This window comes from Equus przewalskii, chromosome 27, assembly GCF_037783145.1.
Source record: "Equus przewalskii isolate Varuska chromosome 27, EquPr2, whole genome shotgun sequence".
NCBI classification, from domain to species: Eukaryota; Metazoa; Chordata; class Mammalia; order Perissodactyla; family Equidae; genus Equus; species Equus przewalskii.
The window spans coordinates 27,402,540-27,409,520 of record NC_091857.1 but is presented as its reverse complement, the minus strand read 5'-3'; positions in this window follow the sequence as shown (position 1 = coordinate 27,409,520).

The following is a 6,981-nucleotide window of genomic DNA, read 5'->3' as shown; positions in this document are numbered from 1 at the left end:
CCATACCTACAGCAGAAGTCAGTAGCAAACTTTTTCTGTAAAAGGGCAGACAGTAAATATTTTAGGCTTTCTGGACAAATATTCTCTAGCACAACTACTCAGTTCTGTTGATACAGACAATATACAAAAGAAGAGAGTGCTAGTTCAATAAAATTTTACTTACAATTAAAAGTACTGGCATGATTTGGCCCGTGGGCTGTAGATTGCCGACTTCAGACCCAGAAGATAAAATAAAAATACTTTAGTGGGCATATAAGGTTTTATAAATGTAGACTTTTATTTCCTCATCTTCAATCCTTCCCCTCTCCTTTTTATTCCAGCATTATTAAACTTTATTTTTCATGCATACTCTGTACTATTGTGGTTCTATAGCATGCCACTTAAAGTTCCCTCAATATAAAAACATCATTTTTTTTCCACCTGTTAAATAATTATTTACTCTTTCTGAAAGAACTAATACATATGTAATCATGTTTATAGGAGTTTTGCTGGTTTGAGCCTCTTGAATTACTTCTAGGGTGACCAGCCATCCCAGTTTACTCGGGCCTGAGAGTTTTCCTAGCACTGGCTGCATTCAGTGCCCAAACTGAAAACCCCAGGACAAACCAGGAAACCAGGAAACTGTCCCAGGAAAACCAGGACAGTTGGTCACTCTAGCTGTTTCCACCTTCAGATCTCTTAAATATTTAGAGTTGATGCTCTAAATATTTAAGATTTTAGATTCTACCACAACCGTGACCATATTGAATTATAACACATATACTTTATTTTCCATAATAATAAATTCTATAATTGCAGTAAGAACTAGGTATTATTCATCTTTTATTGTCCAAAAATATTGTATAGTTCCTAAACATTGCAGGAAATACATATATATTTAGAATATTAGCGTTGGTAGTAGATATATGTTTAGAATATTAGTATTTAGAATATTAGTATTGGTATTAGAATGAGGTTAAGAGCAAGAGTGGAAAGAAGGAAGGAAGGAATAGCTTGTGTAAATAAAGTATAAATGACATATAATTTTTGCTTTAATAACCAAGTAAGACATAATACAAATTGTAATAGAATAATAATAGAATAGAACAATAATGTCATAGAATTGTAATAGAAATTGTTTTGGCCTTGAAAATATAAAGGAAGATTTGGGTAGAAACAATGTATTACTACTTTCAATATAAGAAATTGAAGTAGTATTGACAAAAGAATACAAAAACACACTATTTCTTGCTGCTACTGAAATGTAAATTGCAAACATTAAATTCTGGTTTTATTGATCGCCTACTAAAATGTCAGTCAGGTTCATAATTCTCACCCTTAAAATACCTTTGTGTTATCAAAAGATTAAAACACAATTTAGGAAACAAATGCTAAAATGTAACATGAAATAATTTACGAAATGTGAAAGACAAAAAGTTTTTTAAAAACATCTATGACTAAGCAATTGTCCTCTTGTCATGTTAAATTAATTATAATTTTATATAGTATTGCATTTGAATGATGAACAGGTCGAAGAGTTGTCTTGAACACTGAAGAGGTAGAAATAATGTACATCATTTAATTTTGTGAAAAATAAGTGGCCAAGGAAATGGACAGAACTGGGAGACACTATCTCAGGTGACATCATCAGAGGGCTGCCTGATGCCTCAAAGTCTAGCATCCAGTTGACTTGGAGGATTAAGTCATGGTTGGCTTTGCAGAGCCCATCAACTCTTCTCATTACAGGCACAATAGGTTTTCTGGAATGGAAGCTCAGCAGGAAAATCAAATTAAAAATTTAAACTTTCTTAATTGAGTCTTTTCTAATTAAGAAAATAGTTTAATTGGATTTCCATAGCAGGATAGTCATGGTTTTGAATAACTTGAAGTAAACCAACTTGGTTTGCCACATCTACCCGTCAAAGAGTATAAAAGCCTCTCTCTCTGTGGTTGTTAGTTCACACGAGGAGGAACTTAACCTTCAACAGGACCCATAAGTCCTGACACTATGAGCTGTTATGGAGGCTTGTGTTGGACGACAGCAGCCTGCACTCTGGTCCTGGCTGTGGTTGTGGAAGACTCTGAGCCCTGGCTGTGGCTTTGGCTCTAACTAGGAAGGGCTTGGCTCTTGCTCTGGCCTCAGGAGATGTGGATTTGGCTTCTACTGCAAAACCTATTGATGTTTTGGGGGCTTAGAAACAGAAAGTTCCACTTCTAGAGCCTTTATTCCAAAGAGTTTTTTAATATGTTCTTCTTGGATTTATAAAAAGCCTTCATAACCCTGTGGGACATTCCATAAGAACTAGGAGTGTGGCAACAGCTGCAGTGGCAATAGTATCAACAGCAAGATTGTGGATTCCAAAGTTGAAACTGGGATTCATCTTTAAATGACTAAATTACTCATATATAGTCGTTGATTTCGTTTCTATAATAATTTTCAGTAAAGCTTTTGGTGATGTCACAAATTCTTCTCCTCACCCCATCCCCCACCAACTGACTAAAAATAAACAACAAGCCCAATCAGGAGAATAAATTTTCTTTCTAGAGTGGGATGTTTTACCCACAATTACTTCCTTGGTCATGAGCCTTTCATGTGACTGAGCCAAGATATTCCAAGGAATATTTGGATTTCTTTTTTATTTAATGATACTTAATTGTTTTAAAAGAGCTACAAATTGAGTTTTAAAAATTTCACGTCTTTATGGTAGAAGTAATAGTAATATCGACTCTATTACAAATGCCCCTTAAGTTTCAGATGCTTTTTCTTTTCATTGTGAAATAAGGATAAATGAAAAATTTGTGATACTGAAAGAATTCTATTCTTTTGGGATTTTTTTCCCCTAGTAAATTAGTTTGAGGTATAAAAGAGATGTGAGAGGACCCATATTAAAATAGAACTGGAATAGCCATTTAAGAGGAATTACCTTGCACGTCTTATTGTCTTTATCTTCCAAACTGGATCAAACTGTAAACATTCCAACAAGTCAGTAAGGACAATAGTATCCTGTCTGTAAGGACTGATGAAACTGGACTTTGCTGATGATCAGATTGCTAACCAATCAATGAAGTACAAGTCTAGCTTTTGTCTGATGATCGAACCTGAGGTCAATCTATGAAGTACAAACCTAGCCTTACCTCATCTAGCACCAATAAACTCTTCCTTAATACAATTTGCCTCATTCTCCCTTTTTCCCGTAAAAACCATAAGCCCCTCTTGCAATTGCGACACTATTGGATTTCTTCCTGAATCTGTGCTCCCCAGATTGCAATTCTTTGATCTCAGATAAATGCTTTGCCACTTAAACTGATTTCTGTTTTTGTGAGTAGACATATGGTATCAGAAAGTAGGACCTAAAGTGATCTCATCTTCCTGGACCAACGTTTCAAGGGAACTTGTTCAGTACCAGCCGAACCCTCTTTTGTGCTCAGTCCCTTCCATGGACAGCCAAGCTCTATTGTGAGACCTCTCAGGCTTGGACCTGCCTCCTTTTTGTTGAGGTCAGTGCCTTCCTTTGCGGATAAAGGGGAATTGCCCAGGAGACTATTGTCTCAGGGCTGGTGTGATGGCCATTGCTGCAGGAGGAGATTCCCTCAGCAGTTTTCCTTAGTTGAGTGTCCTAACAAATTAAGAGGTTTTTCTATTGTCATTTTTGTTTGTGCACGTTTGCTCATGTTACTAAAGTTTCCTGAGAAGTTCCTCCCTTGGGAACTCCAGCTGGTTTTATATTTGAGAACTAAGGTCCTTCCTCTTGTAAATTTTTGTCCCAGTGCAGTGATAATACTAAGATAATTTAAAATTACAGTGGCCACTTTGGGGCTCCTTTGAGTTTCTGAAGCTTGTCTTTTTGCCCACTAGGTTTGAGAACCATGGACAAGAGAAATTAAATGCAATCTTTAGTTTTGAAAGAGTCAAGCGTGCCACCTTCTGTCACATCTCCTTAAAACTGTGGTCTCAGAAGTTATATATATTTATGAAGAGCAGAAAAATCACATTAAGCTTGTTTCGTGTCCTGAGAGTTTGGCTTGATAACCATCAGGTTGAGGGATCCAAAATATGGTTGGACAGAAATGCCAGTTGCACCCCATTTGCAGTCAGATATGGCTGGATGGAAATATGTTGAACTCCATTGCCGATTAGGCTCCTAGCAAGCTGCTGTCAGCCTCAGGGGAATTACATTGGCTATTAGAAGGAACATTCCAATTGGATAAGATCACTTAAGAAGTGCACTTAAAAGTAAAATGTTCAAAATCCCAAAATAGTCTTATTGAAAGTTTTGTTTAAAAAAGCTAATAGAAAGTCAAGATATAAAAGGTAACTAACGAGAAGATTATAGGAAAGTCTGTCAATTTAATGGCTTCTCAGACATCTCCACAGCTACCTTCAAAGGAGAGCCCCAGATGGGCTCCTTCCAGAGTTCATGAGTCTGAGAGATTTCCTGGGAAACAGCAGTGTTATTCCCCTAAATAGTCAAGGAGAAACTAAAATTGAAAATTAATGGAGTTGTTTAATACTGCCAGAAATATTTACTATTTGTTGCCGCTGAAACTTGACAAGATATTTGGAAAGATTTAGTAATTTATGATGAAAATTTGTCCAAATTGAAAGCTGATATTCACAGCTTGATAGGAATTTATTTTTAGGCATTCCTCTCAGTTAAAATAAAACTATGTACCCAGAGGGAAAGAAGCAAATTAGGGATGATGTAGTTGGACAGGTAGATCAATTATAATATCTTTTAAGTTACAACCCAATTTCTGAGGAATTAAAAGCAACTTTCCTTATCTTACAAATATTTGCAAAAATGGAAATGCAACTCTAGAGACAGTTCAGATTTCACCTATTCCCTTTCATTAATCCCCAAAACTTCCTCTATTTATCTTGGAGAGCTTGTAACCTCCCTAGGAGCTGTTATCCAGACCATCACCAATTCTTAAGACTGAAGACAAAAAGAGGAAAAAGAAAGAAAAATGGCTGTAGAAGCACCCCTGCCCAAAATCTACTATCTTAAGTGTCTTCTCCACAAATATTAGTAGAAAAAACTTCAACCATCTAAGCAGATAAATATAATTTATATAATTTATTCCATCCGCCAGAAACAAAATTTGGATCAAAGTATTCTTTCATAACTAGTGAGCTTTGTATTACTCTACTTGATTCACTATGGTAATTTTAAAACAACAGCTATGGGGTCTCTATGTATGTGTCTCTATCTATCTATCTTTCTATTCTATTATATATATGTGATATTTTTCTACTTCTGCATGGTAAAATTTCTAAAAGAGCTCTATTTAATTGGCTTAAAGTAAGTGCTTATATAAATTATTTCTAAATATAATAAAAATTAACCCAATGCATTTCAAGATCAAGTGATCTAGGAAACTATTTGGTATCAAATCTAAATTGTTTGCTGTCTTTAGAGTTATTAGCATTTTCTATGAAAAAGCATATGTTTCTAGAAAGTATTTATCAGTCTACCAATCCACAGAATGCTAATGTAAAAGACAATTCATAGTTGCTTCTTAGTTTTTACTGAAAATGAAGGCTCCTAAGGGTTAAGAATTCTAATTAATGTATGTTATTAAGGCTACTAAAAATTAATAAGGGAAACACCTCTGTATACAAGGAAAGTAAGATGCGTGTATTCAGTAAAGAAGGTATACAGAATGGAGATATTTTTGTTTGTCTTGTTAAGAAAGGTAAATTTCCTAAAGTACTAGGAATGAGGTAAAACGTGGGACAAATTCTGAATGTGAAAAAGAAAGTTATAGAAGATTTGTGGAAGAGGAACCCTGAGGAAAAAGTTTTGTGCCTGGTCAAGTTGGCTAAGATTAAATAAATTTTAATATAAAAAGTAAGCTAGTGCAAAATTAGAATCTGGTTTTCTCTCTTAAATGGATGGTTTCTTTGGACTTTTAGTCTGGTCTTGAGAAAGAGACAGCATTTATCAAGTCTACCTAAAAGGCAGACATTTTATGTTTTGTCAAAACAATTTCTTATGTTCAAAAAGCTGAGGTCTCTATTAAGAGAGCTAAGGATTTTTTTTAACTGTTTAACTCTCTGTGTTTGCCTTTAACATCTTCTGTTGTCACTTTGGTTAAATGGATAGCTCAGCATTGTTTCACAGTGATCTGTGATACTATTTAGTCAAGTATCCAAACTTTCTGACATTTTTTACAAACTTCCTAAAATTTAAATTCTAAATAAATTCTTTTTTTGTTTACCTGTAAGCAGTTTTGAAAATTTTCAGTGGGCACCTGGTATTTCTCATAGAATTTGATCTGTCTTCTTATAAAAGGGAAATGCTAAACTAATGAGGCTTATTTGGCATGTTACATTGCATGGGAAGAATTATCAAATACATGATGCTAAGCCTCCTTTATGGATATCCTTGCATGCATATATGCTAATAATATGTTTTAGAAATTATGCAAAGTTTTAAAAATTTCTAATTTATACGGTATAATGTTATCACTTGTAATTCTAATTATTATCTTAAAATATTATATTTCATAAAAATAAACAAGTTTATTTTTCAATTGCATTACAATGTTAAGTCTTCTGTCATTTGTAGATAGTTATTGTTTTACTCTGATGCTTTTGCAAACATGTTTCATGTTCAGAGAGATTCACGGCAAGGACATTGACACGAGAATACAGGTTTCTGATAAACTTTTGGATCATAAAACTGAACAGGCTAAGAAATTACAGAATTCCTGTGGAGAAACTCATGGCTTCATATAACTTCTATCCATTGAGTACATGGGACTACATGAACTGAGGAGGGTGCTCGAATGATTTATTTTACCAGATTTAAAGAAATCTTTTCTCTTAAGCTATCAACAATTTGGTAAGATATACCTTTGTGAACAAAGATGAAACATTTACTATTTCTCCCTACCTGATCCCTCAAAAATTCAGAAACTCTTAATGAGTATTCTTATTTTCACTTACATAAGTAATCAGGCCAAGTTTTTAGTATAAACAAACTAGTCTTGTTGTCA